The sequence below is a fragment of the Lycorma delicatula genome, chromosome 5 (assembly GCF_047948215.1).
Source record: "Lycorma delicatula isolate Av1 chromosome 5, ASM4794821v1, whole genome shotgun sequence".
Taxonomy (NCBI): domain Eukaryota; kingdom Metazoa; phylum Arthropoda; class Insecta; order Hemiptera; family Fulgoridae; genus Lycorma; species Lycorma delicatula.
Window position 1 is genome coordinate 170754182 of NC_134459.1, and position 24207 is coordinate 170778388.

A 24207-nucleotide genomic window follows, 5' to 3' on the forward strand; every position below is an offset into this window, starting at 1 on the left:
TCACCACACCAAATATAATAAAACGTTTAGGTAAAAGATGAGTTTCCAAAATCAAATATTTAATGAAATCAGGAGGATATTGATGTTGTTCAAGAACTACTTTGCCCACGGCACAGCAAAGTCAGGAGTTTCATCATTCCATTCTTTGGAATTGCAACGGTTACATATTTTAATGCGTTACCTCTTGAAATATCTTTCAAATTCAGGTAGTCGATTTCAGGTGATAATCAAAATTGGTTGATTAAAGACCTAACACATTTCTCACACCTTCAGGTGTTTCAGTACTAAAATGTACTGAAACTTTTTTTAATCAACATGAGAAATTACAAAAAAAATGTTTATTTAATATTCACCCCCCAAAGAATAAATTTACTTTACTTTACTTAGGGTTACGACCGTATCCCTCTTCCGGACCGGGAATTTAATACAATCACAACTTCCGTAGACAAATATTTTTCCCGCTTCATGAATTTTTAGTTATCAGTTTCGGAAATATACTACAGAAACTCTACAACAATTAAGTTAATTATATTCCCACCCCTAAGTAAGGTCGACTGACAGATTTCGGTACTGTAAACAACTAGTGTAGCACTGCAACAAATTTGTAGATCCTATGAAGCCTCTAAAAAAATTAAAAATTTTTAAACGGCGATACATACCCCATTCCTTTAAATAAGTTCAAAATTTTATGTTATCAATGTCTTATATTCATATGTAGATATATCGCAATATTTAAGCTAAATTAAAAATTTTAATAGTTAACGGGTCATATTAAGCGGTTAATGAAAAAATTACAACAAATAAAATTATAAATAAATTATATTTATTTTTATTTTTATAAATGCGAATAAGGATATCAAAGATTAAATTCCACTGAAAACTAAATGAACTGTTCCGGCATTTGCCCTATTGTATCAAGGGAAACCGTGGCAAAACCTTGATAAGAACAGCCTAACAATATTTATGTCTTTTATACATCATCAGATTACAGGCATATAAGCTAAGTAAAAAAAAAAAACTTATACATTATGACAATACTACAATATTAATTATAATAATCTTTATGATTTATAAATTTCTTCCGCATCTGATATCCTTTTTCCCCTGTAAAAAAAAAAAAATTAATATAATAATAACAATCTACAATCCCTTATCAATAAAATATATAGAAAGGTTTTTTACCTGTTACACCCATCTTGAAAAAAATATCGAAAGAATTGAGTGAAAAAAAACACTATGTGACACGATGGTTCATTATAAGTACGAATATGTTACTTCAGTTCTAACAAAATAAAAGTTCTGAAAGTACTTTGAGAAATGAACTCAAACATAGAAATTTACAATTACGTGATCTATTCTGATCGGTTGGAGATAAAAATCTAAACAGTATTTGGTCCTATGTACTGATATTTTCTATATATATTTCTGGGTTTTGCAAAAGAAACTGATCAATTATGTTTCAATTATAAATAAATCAAAAAATAATTGTGCTTTAATGAGCAACGATCGTTTACTGTGTTAATTTACAAAATGTATGAACAGAATTGTGCCTTTCATACGAGTAACGTAAACAAACAAATCAATTTCTACTTTAGATGAGGTAGATAACATTTAATGAATCAATATTTTTTTTTTTTAAACTAATATTTCTTCTGCTACCTTTTTAGGCTACCTAATGACATACAGACCCGCAGTTTGGAACTCTTGCTAGTTGTAATCTTAGTTAGCTTACTAGCTTAGTTTTTTTTTTTTGTCTTCAGTCATTTGACTGGTTTGATGCAGCTCTCCAAGATTCCCTATCTAGTGCTAGTCGTTTCATTTCAGTATACCCTCTACATCCTACATCCCCAACAATTTGTTTTACATACTCCAAACGTGGCCTGCCTACACAATTTTTCCCTTCTACCTGTCCTTCCAATATTAAAGCGACTATTCCAGGATGCCTTAGTATGTGGCCTATAAGTCTGTCTCTTCTTTTAGCAATATTTTTCCAAATGCTACTTTCTTCACCTATTTGCCGCAATACCTCTTCATTTGTCACTTTATCCACCCATCTGATTTTTAACATTCTCCTATAGCACCACATTTCAAAAGCTTCTAATCTTTTTTTCTCAGATACTCAGATTGTCCAAGTTTCACTTCCATATAAAGCGACACTCCAAACATACACTTTCAAAAATCTTTTCCTGACATTTAAATTCATTTTTGATGTAAACAAATTATATTTCTTACTGAAGGCTCGTTTAGCTTGTGCTATTCGGCATTTTATATCGCTCCTGCTTCGTCCATCTTTAGTAATTTTACTTCCCAAATAACAAAGTTCTTCTACCTCCATAATCTTTTCTCCTCCTATTTTCACATTCAGTGGTCCATCTTTGTTATTTCTACTACATTTCATTACTTTTGTTTTGTTCTTGTTTATTTTCATGCGATAGTTTTTGCGTAGGACTTCATCTATACCGTTCATTGTTTCTTCTAAATCCTTTTTACTCTCGGCTAGAATTACTATATCATCAGCAAATCGTAGCATCTTTATCTTTTCACCTTGTACTGTTACTCCGAATCTAAATTGTTCTTTAACCTCATTAACTGCTAGTTCCATGTAAAGATTAAAAAGTAACGGCGATAGGGAACATCCTTGTCGGACTCCCTTTCTTATTAGGGCTTCTTTCTTATGTTCTTCAATTGTTATTGTTGCTGTTTGGTTCCTGTACATGTTAGCAATTGTTCTTCTATCTCTGTATTTGAACCCTAATTTTTTTAAAATGCTGAACATTTTATTCCAGTCTACGTTATCGAAAGCCTTTTCTAGGTCTATAAACGCCAAGTATGTTGGTTTGTTTTTCTTTAATCTTCCTTCTACTATTAATCTGAGGCCTAAAATTGCTTCCCTTGTCCCTATACTTTTCCTGAAACCAAATTGGTCTTCTCCTAACACTTCTTCCACTCTCCTCTCAATTCTTCTGTATAAAATTCTAGTTAAGATTTTTAATGCATGACTAGTTAAACTAATTGTTCTGTATTCTTCACATTTATCTGCCCCTGCTTTCTTTGGTATCATAACTATAACACTTTTTTTGAAGTCTGATGGAAATTCCCCATTTTCATAAATATTACACACCAGTTTGTATAATCTATCAATCGCTTCCTCACCTGCACTGCGCAGTAATTCTACAGGTATTCCGTCTATTCCAGGAGCTTTTCTGCCATTTAAATCTTTTAATGCTCTCTTAAATTCAGATCTCAGTATTGTTTCTCCCATTTCATCCTCCTCAACTTCCTCTTCTTCCTCTATAACCCATTTTCTAATTCATTTCCTCCGTATAACTCTTCAATATATTCCACCCATCTATCGACTTTACCTTTCGTATTATATATTGGTGTACCATCTTTGTTTAACACATTATTAGATTTTAATTTATGTCCCCCAAAATTTTCCTTAACTTTCCTGTATGCTCCGTCTATTTTACCAATGTTCATTCTCTTTCCACTTCTGAACACTTTTCTTTAATCCACTCTTCTTTCGCCAGTTTGCACTTCCTGTTTATAGCATTTCTTAATTGCCGATAGTTCCTTTTACTTTCTTCATCACTAGCATTCTTATATTTTCTACGTTCATCCATCAGCTGCAATATATCGTCTGAAACCCAAGGTTTTCTACCAGTTCTCTTTATTCTGCCTAAGTTTGCTTCTGCTGATTTAAGAATTTCCTTTTTAACATTCTCCCACTCTTCTTCTACATTTTCTACCTTATCTTTTTTACTCAGACCTCTTGCGATGTCCTCCTCAAAAATCTTCTTTACATCCTCTTCCTCAAGCTTCTCTAAATTCCACCGATTCATCTGACATCTTTTCTTCAGGTTTTTAAACCCCAATCTACATTTCATTATCACCAAATTATGGTCGCTATCAATGTCTGCTCCAGGGTAAGTTTTGCAGTCAACGAGTTGATTTCTAAATCTTTGCTTAACCATGATATAATCTATCTGATACCTTGCAGTATCGCCTGGCTTTTTCCAAGTGTATATTCTTCTATTATGATTTTTAAATTGGGTGTTGGCAATTACTAAATTATACTTCGTGCAAAACTCTATAAGTCGGTCCCCTCTTTCATTCCTTTTGCCCAGCCCGTATTCACCCACTATATTTCCTTCCTTGCCTTCTCCAATGCTTGCATTCCAATCTCCAACTATTATTAAATTTTCATCCCCTTTTACGTGTTTAATTGCTTCATCAATCTCTTCGTATACACACTCTACCTCATCATCATCATGGGCGCTTGTAGGCATATAGACGTTAACAAACGTTGTCGGTTTAGGTTTTGATTTTATCCTTATTACAATGATTCTATCGCTATGCGTTTTGAAATACTCCACTCTCCTCCCTATCTTCTTGTTCATCATGAAACCTACTCCTGCCTGCCCATTATTTGACGCTGAGTTAATTACTCTAAAATCACCTGACCAAAAGTCGCCTTCCTCTTCCCACCGAACCTCACTAATTCCTACTATATCCACATTTGTCCTACCCATTTCCTTTTTTAAATTTTCTAGCCTACCAACCTTTTTTAAGCTTCTAACATTCCACGCTCCGACTCGTAGAATGTTATTTTTTAATTTTCTGGTGACCCCTTCCTTAGTAGTCCCCACCCGGAGATCCGAACGGGGGACTATTTTACCTCCGGAATATTTTACCAAGGAAGGCGCCTCCATTATTGGTATGTGAAAATGCAGAGAGCCACATTTTCTTGGAAAAAAAGCAGCTGTAGTTTTCCATTGCTTTCAGCTGCGCAGTACTCAGAGGACTGAGTGATGTTGATACGGCCGTTTAAGTCGTCCTGACTCACGCCCCTAACAACTACTGAAAGAGCTGCTGCCCTCTTTCAGGAATCATTCCTTAGTCTGGCTCTCAACAGATACCTCTCCGATATGGTTGCACCTTCGGTCCAGCTACTCTGTATCCCTGAGCACTCAAGCCCCCTCACAACGGCAAGGTCTCATGATTCATAGAGGAGGTTATGTTACTAAAACTAAATATTTTTAACCTAAAAGAAAAAAGCTAAATTAAAAAAAAATGTAAAACTTATATTCGGGTATAAAATAAATAATATGGTACATACGAGCTATTAGCCTTTAGTCAAATGTACAATAAAATAACATTAAAAGAAGTCAGGGGCAGACTCCCCTTTTATGACTAGCTGATTTGCTGCTAACAACTCTTCTTTTAGATGCGCGATTACCGATGCGGTGGATGTCTGTACACCGTTATGGTCACTAGCATGAATTTAGCCGATGGAAGGATCTACCTTCACAAAAAATCGATTTTGGGCTATAGTTGAATGAATCGACTGATTCCCATAATTCAGTCCAGCAGTGTGGCTTATGCCATAAAGCCTCACCGTTAATGACAGACCGTTTTTCCTCTTGGCTTTTAAGTTCCAGGATGTTACTGTCATCAGCATCCAAGAGTGTTTTTTAAATGAGTTAATTAAATCTTATATTCTGATCGGTAAATAGTAATACATTATATACATAGTTATGCTCCTCCGTGGATTAAAAAAAGGAACTACCTTAGAATTTGCCTGTATGGACCAAGGAAAACTGTGGTAAAACCTTGATCACAGCAGAGTTACTAAATCATAATTCTTGTAAAATAAATAATTGAAGTGATTAAACATATAAAATAATATAAAATAAAATAATAATAATTGAATAAATAATAATACTTGAATAGTTGAATAATTTTTTTAAAGTTTAAATAATAAAAAAGTGGAGTGGTGTTATTACAAATTTTGTGGTAGAGTGTTTATGTTTTTTAAATTTTTAAGTTTTTATTTCTTTTTTGTTATTTGTTTGATGTAATTATAGAATTATGTTCAGACTGATGATGCGGGATATGTGAAAATTGGTATTAGTTTTCTGTTACTGCGTTTTTCTGTTAATGCAATTAAATCTTTGAGTATAAATTGTAAATTAATGATGCATCAAAAAATTAGCAAATATTTCAAATAACTTTATTAATTATGATTCTGACCATGTAAAACTATCCTGCTGTTGCATGCTGTAAGGTATTTATTTCTTTTCAATTTTTTCAAATTATCAATTTATATTGTTCAAGCTGTAACTTTCTTCTACCCGTAATAAAATAAAAATGACTTGTTCTGACTAACCCATTTTGATTTTTTCCCTAAAATAATTTTATCTTAAGAGATACATACTTGTGGTTTCATAACTTTATCCCAAAATGATTGAAATTGTATTCACACTCGTGACTGACCCATTTTTTATGTTTTTATTGTAATTATTGATGGGATATATTGGTGGGGTTGTGAGACTACCGCACTTGGTATGAAATGTCTTATCTTCTTATTTGTCAAAAATGGCAACTTATAATTTTTCCACCCTTGGTTGCTGAACTACTAAAACGAAACACGACACTGGTTGGTACCCTGCGTTCCAATAAGAAAGAGATTCCGAAGGAATTTTTGCCTGAAAGAAAGAAGTTCATTCTTCAATATTTGGTTTCACAAACGATTTGACTCTAGTTTCCTTTGTTCCTAGCAACTCAGTAATCTTACTCTCTACTCAGCGTCATGAGAGGCAAGTGAGTGGTGAAAAAAGTGAATACAAACCTGAAATAATACTCCGTTATAACAAAAACTAAAGGTGCCCTAGATAATGGAAACAAAATGATAAGAGAATACAGCTGTGTTAGAGGAACTAGGTGGTGGCCACTAAGAATTTTCATGGAGATTGCAGATTTGCAGCACTGAATGCATATATTCTATACATACAAAGATTTCCTGAGTGGAAGGAGAATAATCAGAGCCGAAAGTCACTCTTCATGACTGAGCTGGCATTTGGACTCAGCAAAGGCAACGTGGAGGAAAGAGCTAGAAATATAAAGTCTTCATACGGATGTACAAGATGCACTGAAAGCGTGTAGTATTGAAATTCTAACAGCAATGATCCAACCCCAGCGTTCCAACTTACCAACACTGCAGCAATGTCAAGACTGCAAGAGAAATGAAGATTGTAAAATGAAGAAGATTGTAAATGATGTTGAATGAAGATTCTGTTGTGTAATGTGCAAGAAACCTGTTTTAATATACACAGAGAAGAAACTTTTACTGTGAGGTGCATGTTATGCAAAAGTGTACCTGAATGAACAGCTCAAAAATGTTATTTGTTATTTTGAGGCCAAATATTAGCTTACTGCAATGACAACAAAATGTACACATTTTTCATTTTACAGGTGTCCAATATTGAATTTCTCTTATGAATGATATAAAATTTATAGTACTTTGCATCTATATTCAGTTTAAATATTTTAATTATTTAAAAAACTGTATTTCAATACTAAATAAAGCCACTCATTGAAAATAACAGAATCTAAAAAAAAATATTACACTAAATCACAAAATTGTATTGGCATAGTGAAAATACCCCGCTTGGTAAACTAAATGTGTCGAAAAGCTTGGCAACAGGAGGGTTAATTTAGACCAGGTTTAAGCCATGCCAAGATAAGTATATATAAATTATAGTATGTCATAACAAAAAACCTTCTATTAGGAAAGTTATATTTTACAAACCAGGAATAAGTATTAGTCAATTTATGATATATAACATTATATTTGTTCTTTTGTGCATATTTATTGTTGTGTTTCAATTTATTTGAAGTTTGAAGAGAATCTTTAGGAATTCTGAAAATTAGAAGTTCATATTTAATATTTTCATTATAACTGTTAAGTAAAGTCCAAAAGCCTACGTTGAGATCAGTTAAAAATGTGGAGAACAGTGTCTATTTGAAAATTATAAATTTCTGAACTATTTTGGAAATTTTGGATGAATAACTGTCATACAAACAGATGTGTATTATGTCCGTAAGAATTTTTTCTTGGATTCACAGCTTAATTTCTTTTCATACAATTTCTGCACCATCAGAATCAAAAATTCTACTACCAGAAAATTTAATCAATGGAAAACAGATACAGGAAACTGTGGAGGATAAGAATGCTTACAACCTTAATAAACGCTAAGGTGGAAAATTCTACATGCCAAATACGAAGGAAAACAATTACTACCACGTTTTAGATAAGTTGAACAATCTCCTCCAAATGAAATATCTAACATTACATTCAGAGGTTAATAACTTGCCACAAGAAAAAATTCTGGATGATGGAGAAAAAGAGAGAGCATATTTTTAATGTGACATAAAATAAAAGTTGTAATAGACTGTGGCCAATTCGGATGTAAATGCTTACATGATTGATATATTGTGTCTAAATTGAATGAAGCAACACTTTTACTACAAAAAATAGTGTAACAGCAAGAAGATAAACAATATTGTACAAATTTTTTACAAATCAATACTTAAAAAATTGAATTTTAAACTAGTACAATTTATTCATCATCAGACAGATAAAATGTAACACATAGTAAATATACTGAAAAGAAACGACTAGCACTAGATAGGGAATCTTGGAGAGCTGCATCAAACCAGTCAAATGAATGAAGACAAAAAAAACAAACGTAGTAAAAATCTTCGCAGGTCTGTGTTATTAATAAATACTGCTAATAAATTATATATTTTTTTTACTTAGACTAATACAAAATAAAATTTAGAATTTTTTACCATTTATTATGTAAAAAATTTAAACTGACTTACAAAAAAAATCACTTCACATATTTTGTAAAATAAACCTGATTATGCGGTTTTAAAATTTTTTCCTATATCTAATTTAATTTTAACAAATTTTACTCACTCATTTCATGTCGATTTTCATTCCATTCATCTTATTCGTAAGATAATTTTGATTCTTTTAAAATTAGCCTTTTCTACTTTTTTTTTGTTATACATAGTCATCAAAAAATGTACAATTTTCTAAACATCACTTTCGTGTTTTGTTACAGCATTAATTAGTTAAATTATTGGAATTTTCTCTACCTGAAACAAGATTGAAACAATCTGGACAAATATTTGTATAAAATAAATTAATAAAAATTAAAAAGTTATCAATATTTTAATACTCTTGGAATCCATTTTACCTTTTTTATTGTTCAACGCACCACTTTTACATTATAGATTAGTTAAAATATTACTTCATCTATACCTGAAACAAAATTAATTATCTTAAAACTAATCAGTAAAAATATCAAGGAAACGGAAAAAATACTGTTTTGTTGTACTTTAAATATACAGACAAAAAAAAACAAAACAACAGTACTGAAGGAAGATTTCCTTCAGATGAACAGAATGCACTTAATCTAATCTTAAATAAATCTAACAAAAAAATATTATAATACTATCTCACTTCATAATTGGACCTACCGCGTATGGGGTATGGGACACAAATACGACTTAACATAATTAAATCTACCTTTCAGTACAACGAGCCTGTTAAAACACAAAACATAAAACATATCAATCGGTCATCATTAATTTCAGCGAAAACGGGGTACAAACATTTGATTCTTTATTGTATATGTTACTTCAGATTTTCGAGACTAAAATAATTTCATAAAAAGCTGCAAAATACAGTAAATTTATCAATCCAACTGCTTCTACATCACAATTCATAGTTGTTATAAATGCATTTTATAGTATTAACATACTATAGACAGTATATGACATCAGGGAATTCCTATAGCAGCAGTCAATCACTCATAATTAGTTGTTCTTTTATATATTGGTTTGGATAGATATTACAATTGCATTGATCTTTAATCTCTACTTAATGTAAATTAGTTTTTCTACGCATGCACAATAGCATATTAATCAATGAATGTTACGAACAAATAAAAGATAACTATTCATGTGGTGTTTTCACCGATTTTAAGCTAATTATTAATACAAATACGGGTTTTTTTAACACTACAAAATTATGTCAAAATGGTGGGAAACAATTTAAAGCATGGTATCATAATAAAGAAAAGAATCAAAAGAATTAATTGAATTTTACAATAATAAAGCCGATGCTGGAATCCCAGTCTGGGCTTTTTATGAGGTTAAAGCTGATAATAATGACGAAACAACTAAAATTACTACTGGTATGTATGTTTATAAGAAATTATTACTTATCTGTATTTCGCATACAATAAAGAATGAAAAAAAACAACTGGCTGGATTCGAATCAGTTGACTATGGGATGCGATTGCTTGTCACCTTAATCCGTTCGGCTAGACCAGTTACATGACATGTAGAGTGAAAATTGTATTAAATAAGTTGTATATTATCTTTTACGTGTAATGAATGTTAACAGTTATACCATATCACACAATTAATCACACTATACTTTTTGTTTAAATTAATCACACAAATCAGAATGTCGGCTTGAGTCTGTACAAGACTACACTGATTTACATGTCATACATATTATCCTCATCTCATTGGGTTCCCAAGGGTGGGGAGAGTTGCTTATTGTTCACTTTCTTTTTTTTCTATTTAGCCTCTGGAACCACAGTAAGGTATTACTTCAGAGGATGATATGTATGAATGTAAATGAAGTGTAGTCTTGTACAGTCTCAAGTCGACCGTTCCTGAGACGTATCTCAGACGAATGACATAGAGATACTTACAAGAATGATTTCTGGCATACCAAATAGGCAGTGGTGAGATTGAATTCAAAGTGTCAAGCGGGGTACCTCAGGGCTTAGTTTTGGGACCCATTTTATGGAATCTTACGTTCGATGGGATCAGCTTTTGCTGATGACCTTGCGCCGGTGGTCATTGCAAAGAAGGAGCAAGACGTAGCAAGAGCAGCAAATGAGGCACTAAATATGGTGAATAAATGGATGAGAACTAGAAGACTTTGGCTCTCGCACGATAAAACGGTGGTGATCTCTATGATGGGGAGATGAATTATAAGGCATATTCCGATTGTGACTGAGGAAGGCCTGGTCCAGTTCATCAGAAATACAAAATATCTGAGAATGTGGCTAGACCAAAGAAGGTCCTTTACTTTTCATGTACAGGAGGTTCGTACTAAAGCTGAACAAGTGGTGCAAAGTCTAAATAGACTATTAAGAACAACTACTGGCCGTGGGCCTTAATTAGGAAATTGTACTCGCATGTGGTGAACTCTATATTGTTATACGGTGTGGCACAGGGCTTTGAGAAGGGACTGGAATAGGAAATACTTAGAGGGAGTACAACGAAAACTAGCGTTACAAATAGCATGTACCTATTCGTCAGTGTCAACTGAAGCATCGTTTGTAATTACTGGGGTGTTACCTGTACAGCAGATGGCTTGAGCTCCCCTATTTTTATTTCTATACATAACATTAGGAAAATAAATGCCTCTCTTTCATGTAATAATAATTTTGTATCGCCAAATGTAAAAAGTATAGTGGTGGCTGTATTGTAGAAAAGAACTGAAGAACTGTTAGATTTGAATTAGGTGGGTTTATAAATTTGAAATGAAGAGGTCTTGAAATAATAGGGAATAAAAAAAATTAAAATAATCTTGAAAACAGCTGACTAGGATCGGTGGACCATATATTAATCAATGGTGACTAGCATATAGGTACTGTGGAAATGCAGGGCCCCTTACTTCCAATTCATATTATCGATAGCATTTAATATGAGTACTTTTTTCTTTAATTCTTTCTTTATTTTTTTTGTACAATAAGTAATCCTTAAGCTTAATGTCAGTAGCCATCCCCCAGTTTATGAAAAAAGATACAAAAATCTTTGTATGGAACTTTGCACTTCACACTTCCAGCGGCGTGATATCTGACTGTTGTGCACATAGGAAGCTGCATGCAAGGGAGAGACAGCACTGTCACTCCTGCAGTGCCGACCCTGGCCATACTAGTGAAAGGTAGTTTTTTTTTTACTCCGCTTGTGTTGTGCTTAAAAACTGTGTACAATAATCTTGAGTGTGACAAAGTTTAAAATTAGATTATTATCCTGCTTCCAGCTCTTCTGTTTGATTCTTTTATTTTATAGAAAACTTTAATTATGGCTTTGAAAAGGCCCAGAAAATATTTTCTAGAGGAGCACCACCACTAATTTTAGTTCAAGCCATCACTGATATTAATACATCTATTTTATTTAATCTAGTAATAGAAGAAGTGAAGAACACAAAAATTGGACTAGGACTACATCAATCAGATAATTGTGGATGTAGTTACAAATGTAAAAAGATGACTCATAACAAAATATAATGGATAGGACAAAAGCCTGTAAAAAAAGTTAAAAACAATCGATTGTAAAACTAAACAAAGTTCCATAACTCAATACGATGTTTTCAGTGTAAAATAATAGCAAGCATAAAATGTGGAGAATGCTAAAAAAGGGCAGCTGCGATATTCTATCTATTTGAAATGTGATAGTAATTTTCATGTTTTTCAACAGAAACTGTGAATTTGTTCTGAACTACATGATTCCCAGCAGATAAATACTTACTAGATTAATATTAAATAATTTTTAAGCCACAAAACCTTCTAAGATAAAGAATAATCCTAGAAGCATTAAATATGCAAGTAAATTAGTTTAATAAAATAAAAGAATGATTAAATTAGCCAAATTTTTTATAAGTTAATAAATTAAAAATCACCAAATTTTTTTTTTTAAACTAATGATTTTTATTAAAGCAAATTTATTTTACTCACTTCACATAATACAACAGTATAATTGAAGATATGTGTATCATAATACATAATAAAACACATAAATGTATAAGCAAATTCCATATTACAGTTTACTAATAATGTGAATAATTATTTTAAAGCTAACAACATTTATTTCAAATAAAATGTATAACTAACTATACAATATAATTTATCACAAGGCATATTCATTTTTATAGAGACAACAGTTTACTATATCTAAAAATTACAAATTAAATTAAATTAATAATTCGTGATTCTAATTAAATAAATAGCGACACTCATAAAATGAAACATAAATTTTAAATATCTTTTTGTTCAAATACAAATTATATTTATTTATTATAATATAAAGATGCCCAATTACAAATTTCATTTAATGAGAACAAGATAAAGATATCTGCTTGACCATCTTATCTTTCTAATCGATTCCAAGTCCAGATAAGTTAGGAAATTAGAATGTTTAATTAACTGTTCAAAAAAAATTTAATAACAGCTTTACTTAAATAATAAGTTAACTATAAGCTTATATAATATTACTTTTTTCCAGTAAGCTGGAGATGTAATAAAAATTTTACAATATTGGTAAGTTAAAACAAATCTCACAAAAGCTTATTTGACATTTATAATTTATTCTTGGTTTTAGGAGGAACCTTTAGTCTTCAGTGAAAAGGTGTTCTCGCAGGATGCACCATTCATTACATTTAAGCAATGGAAAAACTGCTAATGAAATAAATGCTGGTAGGTAGTATATATAATAAGCATAGGCTATTATCCAGATGGCAGGATAGATGGAGAGAGGAGGGACCTGCCAAGAGAACAAAAGAGCTGATCCCTGACCTGCAGGCCTGGCTTGGAAGGAGGCATGGTGAAATAGATTACTATTATACGGGCCATGGTAATTTCAATAATTACCTGCATAAGATTGGGAAAAGACTAGAACCGGCCTGTATGTACTGTGGCCATGATGATGATGCTGACCACACGTTTACTGTTTGTAACAAACGGGCACAATATAGGTTAGATTCAGGAATTGCAGATATGAGGACTGGAGAAATAACTGCTGAAATGTTGCAAAGTGAAGAAAAATGGAGAAAAGTAGCCGACTTTATTAGAAAGGTGCTAAAAACAATGGACGCAGACGAAAGGCAACTGGGTTTTTAAAAATTAGAATAGGGAATGGTGGATAGCCCCAACGGTGAGAGTCGGCATGCTTAGGTGTGTCAACATCAATGATCCGCTGGGGACTCAAGGGGATAATAGGTACGTGACATTAAGAGAAAAGATGTGACACACGCTGCGGCTAGCCAAGGTATGGTGTGATGTCAAAAACACAAATAAAGAGCACTCAAAAGATCTGACCGGCGGGCCAACCTACCATGCTGGATATTAAGCTGGTAGGTGGGAAGGCCCGTTAGAGTAAAACAGACACTCCTCTGGGTGGCGAAATACCAACCAGTTGATCCGACCCAGGGGAGGAGTGAAAAAAAAAAAGATACCATACCTAAAATAAAAAATAAATCCTTATTAAAAAAATAATTTATTTAAGATATTTAAAAATAATTTAATTAAGATTTTTTATCAATCCAGGCTGTCCCTGAGCCAGTCATATAATTTTTTTTCTTTTTTTCAAAACAAAAAAAAATAAAATGTGAAATTTTATTTAGTCTCTTTGGTAAATCAATATGTTATCGTAGTAACCGATACATTTTCTTAAAATTACTAGTTTATTTTCCATAAATTGTCAGTTGGAAATTCAAGCAATGTCTTTAACAGTTTTACCAACAGTATTACCAACTTGATTGAGCTCCTACACATTTCACATTTAATTTTTTGTAACATTTTCTTCTAAGTTTTTGTCGGTTTTGTTGTTAATAAGAGTCAACATCATTTAAAATTTTATTTGTTTTTTGTTGACATTATTTACATGAATCTTCTAATTAAATTCTCTACAATCTTATGTTTAAAAAATGTATGATTTATTACCAACAACGTTAAATTGGTAATTTTTACGTCAAATGTAAAAAAATGTTTTTTGACCCTATTTTTGGCATTTTACATGTATATCTATTTTTTCGATTAAAAACCATAAAAAACAATTGAATTTGCCTTTTAATTGAACTTCCAGAATTTCAGAAAGCCTTAATTTACCCGGAGGATCTGAAACTCAGGTGAAATCTTTCACCTGTATAACTGGCTAACGAAGCGTTTTCGGATATATGAACTTTTTTCTTATTTTTAGCCTCTAGAATGAGTTGTCAAAGTATTGCCTTATCCTCCTGAATCACTCTGTATTTATTGTATTTTTTAAAATTAAATGTAGCTTTATTTTTTTAATTACAAATAATCAAAAAACTTACTTAAATTTGCATCATGCATTCAGTTCTTCTGCAAGTTTGCTATCTTCATTGGAACAATCACTTACACTATAATTATCAAAGTCTACACGAAGCACATAACAGATTTTTCAGTCATTTTTTATATCGACAATTCAAGTTTCAAGTGGATCTAGATTTGCAATAACAATTACTGTCATTCTATACTTTTGAAGAAAATAGCCTTTAATACTTACTTTTACAGTACTTAAATGTTAAATTTCCCAATGGCCTTTACTTTAGAGATATTCCTTGTAGTATATCCTTCACAGCTATTGAAGATCGATTCTGTTTGGGTGATCACTGATGATTTTAAATGAGTGTGTTTACATGAACCCTTTGTCATGTTTAATTGTTAAGAAGTGGACATATTAAAATGATCCCTTCTGTAACAAGGGTAGCCACCAGGTACATCCCCATATTTGGGCTACCAACCCAGTATGCCAGTGGAACCAGCATGTCAAAGCAGTGACCAGAGAGCCCTATGAACCGACACAAATGGACACCTTATTACAAGCTTGCCATCGCAGGGAGCAGTGAGAAATGAATTGATCTCTGTTGTGTAACAGAGATCAATTCAAGCTGTAGTAGGTGTCTACTACAGCTTCAACCCTGGTCGCTATATCACCAGCACAAAAGATGATGTAAACCAGTTTCCAAAATCCGATCTGTGTATCGATCTGAAGTTGAAAGTAAGATCAGCATTATTAAAAAAGAACGATCACATTTTCGAGGAAAAGATTTGGAGTCCCGCTAGCCAGCTATATGTTTTGTACGTATAACTGTTATTGCCCCAGATGGTATATTCCAGATATGGAGATGATCTACCTCAGGGCATTCTTTTTATTATTATTTTTTTATTTATTTTAAGTGTAGAATTAACTACTGGTAATTTAAAGAGAATGAAAAGATGATTGTCATTCATCTGGTTGTCATTTTCTTTAAATTGCCCTTTAAAGAGCAATTTAAATGATTAGATGAATTGATTATCACAGATTTTACGTAGAACAAGTCAGATCACCTTAAGAATATTGGTTTCTAATGTATTTATTTTAACCTGATATTACAATCTTATTAAATTTTATCTATAATTTAATAATTCCAACAAAAAAAAAAAATAATAAAGATCGTTGCTGCTCAATTTTTATAATCTTAAGTATAAATAAAATCTTAAGCGTAATACCATGAAGTTTTATTACATAAAAAAATAATAAAATAAAACAATGCAATATAACCTACTTTGTTTCTGGTATTAGCTAAATGAATGAATTTTTCACTACTTTTCAAAATTCTTTAATTCTCTGAAACAGTTAATTTCATTATGATATTATGATATCAGAGGGCGGGAGAGAGAGAGAGAGAAAAGTAAAATATCTTGATTTTTGTATCAATTGAATAAAACTATCCATATATCAATATTTCAAGTACAATTGGTTAATTTTTTTTTTAATTTTATTTCTGTGACATTTAATTATATAAACATAAAAAATTCAGTTTGCCATGTGATAACAATTTTTATCTGAAATTTAAAGACAAGAAAAAACTTTTTTATTTGGTAAAATTGACAAAAGTAAGGGATAAAGAGATACAACTCCACTAGGACCAGTATTATTAATTTATCATATAAAGCGCAAAATAAACCTATAAAAACCATTTGTCCAAGTGTGCCTCCATAAAGTTCTTTTGCATGGACTTGATACAACTCGATCTTTGATGTGAACTGTTACTGCATTAACTCACAAATTCAATAGTATGTAGTTATCTAACTAAATAGAAATAGCTTACATCATCTGGTAATAGCTGTAATTATTAAAGAGAATGAATTAATAATTATTTAATTAATTACTTCCTGGTACCATTGTTTTTATTATATGGAACACAGTTAATACAGTGAAATTCTGTACAAGAATAGCAATCACAGAGACAAAAAATATTCCATCAAGTGAATCATTTCAATCTCTGGTGTAGGGCGATGCCGAACTCAATATAAATGTGTTCACATAATTATAATAATGAATTTATTTTTAACGTTTCTTATTTGCAATTAAAAAAATATTTTAGCTCAGCAAAGATAGAAAAACAGTAAAAATAAATAAAAAATGTTAATTTATTAACCGCTTCAGAATTATCAGTTTTAATTATTTTGAGAAAAGGTGAAACCACAGACAGATTAATTTAATTAATAACTTGAAACTTGAATTCTTGAAACAAGCAGACCCCTCTTTTTTGCTGGCCACAGGTCATACTTAGACACGAGTGTTAATAAGTTGTTTTAAGTGGAGTTAAATAAAATTTAGTTCTAATCATAAAATGTGTGTTCTGTGTTAATATATTTACTACAATTTTCACCTGTTAAAACTTATCCACAACTTAATTTACTGTTGTAGGAATAATACTTTAGTATCTATAATTCAGCCTACTTCATTTTAATTGTATATACGATTCATTATATCCCTTACAGAATTGAGGTAATGTGTATAACATATTGTTTCAATACAGTTAAGACCTATGTTAATTTGTTGTTATACACTATCTAACCCGGTCTTTATCGTGGTTATAGCGCTTGTAACATATGTTGCAAGAATGACAGATTACGGTTGTTTTCTCTGAGATAATGATTTCTATATAGCGTTAATTCCTAACGATAGATCAATAACGATCCTAACGATAGATCAATGGATAGATCAATAAATAGGGTTGTCTGTAGGGCTGAATATCATCTGCATTTTGGTAAGTTTAGCAGAATGATATGATAACAACATATTTGACCGATGAAGAAGACAACATGAAGTCTCTTCACTCATAATTTTAAAGGTAAGCCTTAATTGAATTATATTTTTTCTAAAATTTGGTAGATTTATAATTTACGCTAATAAAAGTATTATAATAATTTTTAAGTCAGTTTTACAGAATATTTTATCTACTGAATTCAAATTGATCGCTCAATAAAAGGTGTTCGCTCATTAATACAATCAGCTGTCAAGTCAATTTTTTCAACAATAAATCTTGTACATGAGCAGCCATTAACCATTAAAGTTTGTTCAAGCAGATCGTGGTAATAATTAAGTTAAATATTATATTGTAGTATCTTTGTCTAGAACTTGGTTATATGTTATGCGTGAAGTGTTTTGTCGGTTTGAAACTGAAACAGTAGAAAGAGATTAATTCTTCTTTACTGCCTCCTATATTAAAAATTATGTGTAGTTTTGGCATCAATTAAGACGGTGCAGTGGTATTTTTCTAATGCATGTAATCTTCGTGCATTACACTAAGATTGTGTCCCTTTTTTTCTTTTTCTAACGCTATTTGTCAGTCATTTATAGAAATATGTGTGTTAGTTATTAGTGTTAGGAGCTGTGCAAATGTCTATGTTGTTTAAGATCCAACTTCGTCGCTTCTAGTGACGGCTTAGTACCTCTACCATACAGAAAGGGAAACCAACAGAGAACATAGAATAAAATACCTTACCGTAAATATACAAATAGGACATACTTGACTCGTACCTTATCTTCCTTACATGTTTCATTTGATTATCTCTTTTCATTTGCAAGTAATGAACAATTTCATATCGTATTTTATCCACAAATTTAATTTTTTTATTCGTAAATATTAATATTTTGATAAAAAGAAAAAATCATTTATGAATTAAATTTTGGCCGTCCAAGTTATATACATTATAAAAGTCTACTTTGACAAGCTATAAAAAAACATTATTGTTTAACACACACACACACACACACACACACTATGAAGTGTGTGTGTGTGTGTTTTATTTAAATAAACTAATTAGTTTATTAATTTATTTATATGATTACCATTGGCGGTTCTTTAGTAATTTTATGTATATTTCATAAGAAAGTGACCTATTGTAATAGATACCATGATTTGACTTCGGAATTTCAAATCCCCCATACCACATAAGTTCAAAATTTTACATGTATATTTATATATATACACGAGGAGTATATATTTCACTTTCTTGTGAACACGATAACTGCCGTAATTTTAAATTAATTTATGAAATATAATGAACCAAAATCTCGGTTGAGTTTGTTAAAAGGAAAAAATCAAACCATGCGGTTAAAATGGGGGGGAGTTTCGAAAAAAAAAATATCTCTATAAGTTTCTTATTAGCTAAAATATCGAATTCGTTTAAAGTCCTTACTATTGTTTTTGGATAAAGGTCTAAAACCTATCTAAATAAAGTTTTTTGATATCGCCAACCATTGGTCCAAGGGATGGAAAGAATGGGGTTTTGAAGACAAAGAAAAACATACCTTCCTTAATAGATACAGTATCGAATCTGTTTAGAATGGTTGTTAGTCCACCAAACAATACCTAAAACTTTTATCTGTAACAATTTTTGATATGATCAACCCTTGCTGCAAGGGATGACCAAAATTTTGCTGCAATTGTAAGAAGATTGGGCTTATAGTTTGCTAAACATGCAACATTTTTTTTCACATGCAACCATTATCATATCGAGTAAATATGAAGTTTTTTTTAACTTTAAGGTGGAAATCTTTTTTATCTCCTACTTGGAGGTAAACTGCTTTACTTATCTACCTCCACCTTCCGGCGTACCGAAAAGGATTTTTGTTTTTAACTTCCGATAGAAATGTATATACATACATATGATTTGGAAAATAACAATTTTTAATAAAGGGGAAAAAGTTTAGCCTGTTTTTAAAAAACCGTTGGGGTTCTCAGCTGGTTTTAACTCTATTTACAAAGAAATAAATATTTTATTTAATCGATACATTATATATATATATATATATATATACACACACACACACACACACTATTATATAAAGAAAAAAAGTACTTATTGGGTTGGGATAAACATAAAAAAACTACTCGATCAATCGTAACCAAATTTTTACTCATTTTTCTCGGATAACTGAGGTGTTTAGATATATTTCATCTAGAAAATATATATATTATTTTCCCGTCTAGCACTGTAACAGAGCTACAGTTTTAAAAGGGAAAGTATTGTAATCTGTCCAATTTGGGTATATGGGGTTTTCACAGGATCTTAACGGTTTGACACCTAAGGAACCCAAAAACCGGATGGAAATTTTCCGGATGTTCGTATGTATGTTCGGTCTTGTACTCCTGATATCTCCAGAACTAATATTTCAATTTTGGCCAAATTTTGTCAGATTACTTCTATATTTGGGGCATTTGTGCCATTAAATTTTCAACTTGATAGGTCAAGGAGGTGAGGCTGTAAAATAAGGTCATCTCAGTATCTTGACATTTCGCCTAATTAAGATCTTATTTTTCTTAGGAAAATTATTTAAAAAATAATATTTAAAAAAATGTTTTTAAATCGCACTCCTGCCATAAAAAATAATCTGAATTACCTACCGGCTAAGTGGGTATACTGCCTGTCACAATAGTTGTTCAGTTACATGTATCTTTTCCTCCTTAATGAATGCCGTCTCGTCTCCTTCTCCTTAGTATTAATTAGGTATTTAATTCAGTTGGATCATCAATCACTGATAGTTTTGTAATATTTTTTTTCTTCTATTTTTTACTATATTTTATATAATGTACAAGTAAACATGCATTTTCATAGTTCTATTTTTATAACAATATAATACATAAATAATTCAAAATTTAATCATATATTTCAATGTAATAAACATTACAGTTAATTAAAGGTACATTACAATCGTAATCGATGAGTTATTATTTAATATTAAAAGTGAATCAGTGACACTAGAGTTACGTAGAAACATTTCATCAATAGTACCCCCTCTTACCAAAAGGTGTGCTATTGTAGCAGTGACGTTATAACGGTTAAATAAATAAATAATATTTAAAGAGTAAAAAAGTATTTGAAGTAGCCGCTAATACAGTCACACCCAAGCCACCGGGTCGGTGTAGTGGTGAACACATCTTCCCAAATCAGCTGATTTGAAAGTCAATAGTTCTAGCGTTCAAGTCCAGTAAAGTCAGTTGTTTTTACACGGGTTCGGATACTAGATCGTAGATACGATGTTCTTTGGCGGTTGGGTTTCAATTAACAACACTTGTCAGGAATGGTCGAACTGAGACTGTACAGGACTACACTCTTACAAATCATCCTCTGAAGTATTATCTGATCGGTAATTCCCGAAGGGTAAACAGGAAAAAGAAAGTATCGCCACACTCGCGTGAATGAAATATGGTATGTGCGCGCGCTTTAGTTAGAATCATTGAATTAAATAAACATAAAATATTATATTTAAATAAAGTTATAAATATTTTTAATTAGTTGTATGTGTAAGCCGTGCATCAGAAAAAAGCCACGTGAAACTGTGTTGTCAACTTTTATAACTGTAGTAGTAGAGATTTGCCAGTTGAAATACAATCTTTAATGAACTGCGAGCCTCTAATCACTGTGTTAGCTGGGTTTCTTTCTTTCTTTTTCCTGTTTAGCCTCTGGTAACTACCGTTTAGATATAACTTCAGAGGATGATATGTATGAGTGTGAATGAAGTGTAGTCTTGTACATTCTCAGTTCGACCATACCTGAGATGTGTGGTTAATTGAAACCCAACCACCAAAGAACACCGGTATCCACGATCTAGTATTAAAGTCTGTAAAAATAGCTGGCTTTACTAGGACTTGAACACTGGAACTCTCGACTTCCAAATCAGCTGATTTGGGAAGACGCATTCACCGCTAGACCAACCCGGTGGGTTTGTGTTAGCTGGGTTTGAACTGAATGATTTGACAGGAAAGCCCTTATAAAACTGTGTTGTCAACTTTTATAAGTGTAGTAGTAGAGATTTGCCGGTTGAAGCACAAACTTTAATTAACTGTGAGCCTCTAATCACTGCGTTAGCTGGTTTGAACTGAATGATTCGGATGAATAATAGTAAAAAATAGATAGAAAAATAATGAATATTTTTAATATTTTAGCCTTTAAAGGACCTAGGTCCTCAGCCTGTGACTTAAAACCTTCCACAGTATATAATACGAATGTAAATTGAAAATTTGAAAGCAATCGATCGATTGGTATTTGTATCCAAATACCATTTGTATCCAAATACGATCGATTGTATTTCAAGATGAAATACATCTTAAAAACTTCTCAGTTATGCCAAGAAACATGGGTAAAAATTTGTTTGCGATTTATCGAGTAGTTTTTTTGTTTATCCCGAACAAATGCCTTCTAACTTTTTATATAATTTCTTCACCCCCAAGGAGAAAGAAGTTGTATATTAAAGATATTCATTATGGAAAAAAAGATAATCTTTCATTATATTTCTGCTTCCAAAATAAGTTATAAATTTTTTGTCTTCAATGATGTGTGTACTTTAATTACCACAGTTACTATTATTTTGTTCTTTATAACTTAATTTCTTTTTCAGGTTTCTATAAAGCCTGAATATTTTAATTTTTGTTTGTCAGTATTATTCTCACAATTATGAGGATAAAACGAACAGTGCGGAGGTGGAGCCCTCTGTGTAGTTGGGAATGGCGACTGAAGCAAGCTCTGCGGGTGTCCGAAGCGCCACCCCCCTGCAAGAGAATGGTGAGCTAAGCGTGCTCTGCGACCCTGGGGTAGGCCCCGTGGCTCCGGTAGGCTTCGAGGAGCCCCTGAGTGTGCTACGAGATTCGCCTGGGGCGACTTGGGTCCAGGTTCTGGCTAGAGGGACCAGCTAGTATATACGTATATACATCGTATTCAGGGACGAATAACTTTCAATAACTATTAAGTGGAGTCGAGGTTCTGGGTCAGTAATGAGAGGCAAAACTGCCTGAATTAAGCTCACCTACATTGATCTCAGCTATATATATATATATATATAATCTCGCCTAAATTTGTATTGACCTCACTTGCACTTCACTTTCACATTGCTATTATTGATGTAATCGATAGGTTAAAACCAACAGCCTCATACTGGTTACGTTTGGTGCTGAAAAAAAAACCATCATTAAATTTCTAAGAAAAAATTTACACTTCTGTAAAATAAACTAATATTTTATTTTTCAAAATTATTCATTTTATCTTTTTTCACAAATTAAAAAAAAATATATATGTTTTCTTATCACAATAAAGTATTTCAAAACATAATATTACTGCATTAATATTGTTGAGAGAAAGTATAACCTCAAAAAATCTTCAGCCGTAGGTTTCTAATTATGAACATATTTAATAACAAATAAAGAGTCCTGACATCAGTCCAAACACAGACCACCCTAAGTGGTGATGGAATCAACAAGTTCTAGGATCAAAATTTACTTCAACATAAAAAAAAGAGATCATAAATAATGAAAAGCACATTCCTAATATTCCACAGGGGATACAAATTAATTATTTCAAAAAGATCATAGCATCACATTACAATTCATAAAAAAAAATATGTAATTTTTCATATTTAATAAAATTTGGTTAATGGAACAGTTAAATGAAAAAATAAGCGTAGAAAAATAATCTATTTTTTAAACTAAGAAAACACTTTTTAATATAAACAATACAATATCATTTACAATATACAAGAGTTACAAATTAGACATAGCTTATGAATTATACAAATACTTCTGTAGAACTATAATTTTCTAATTTAAAACTGATGCAATGATTTTAGATGAAATAAGTTTTGTGATTTAATAATCGTTTGGAAAACTAAGTACTCCAGTTTAAGGAATTACCATCAATTCATGATTAAAACATTGAAGAATATTAAAAATATATAAATGAGAGCAGAAGTGGCCGAGTAGAAATTTAACAATTACTATAAATTGTAGAAATATTAAAGACAGGGGAAAATCATTCAGTTTGCCATTAGAAGTCAAAAGTTGGTTCACGAAAGCTTTATGGTTCCCTAGGAAAACTTATCAATTTTGTCTCTATTGAATCAAAAAAGTTTTCATACTGAATGACCCAGCACTCAAGAGAAATTCTGAACGAATTTATACCTAGACTATCTTTCACACAATTTGGCAAAAAATTAAAAAATCTCTGTTGTCATACAAGTGAAAAATAAAAAAAAAACACTCCTTCCAGGGTCTGAGAAGTACAAAATTGATTCGCCTATCTTGGTCAATTAGTCTATATTTAAGTCTCCACTCCTAAGAAAGAAAAGTTTAAGTACCTAAAACCAAGTATAAATTTCTCAAAGGAAGCAAGTTCAAGATACAAAAAAACAGGAATGAATATGTCCTAGCAGGTGTTCTACATATTACACGTATAAAATGTTTCAGGCCTATCATCATAGGTT

The 24207-nt window shown here is 31.6% G+C and overlaps 1 long non-coding RNA gene across 1 annotated transcript; it reads right to left on the bottom strand.

Moving 5' to 3' along the window:
• Positions 1–822: 822 nt before the first annotated feature.
• LOC142324593 (uncharacterized) lies at positions 823–9164 on the bottom strand. Its single transcript, XR_012756335.1, has 3 exons — positions 9048–9164; positions 8765–8967; positions 823–1104 (listed from the first exon to the last, which is right to left on the bottom strand). It is a non-coding gene; the product is annotated as an uncharacterized LOC142324593 (long non-coding RNA).
• Between the last annotated feature and the right edge of the window lie 15043 nt (positions 9165–24207).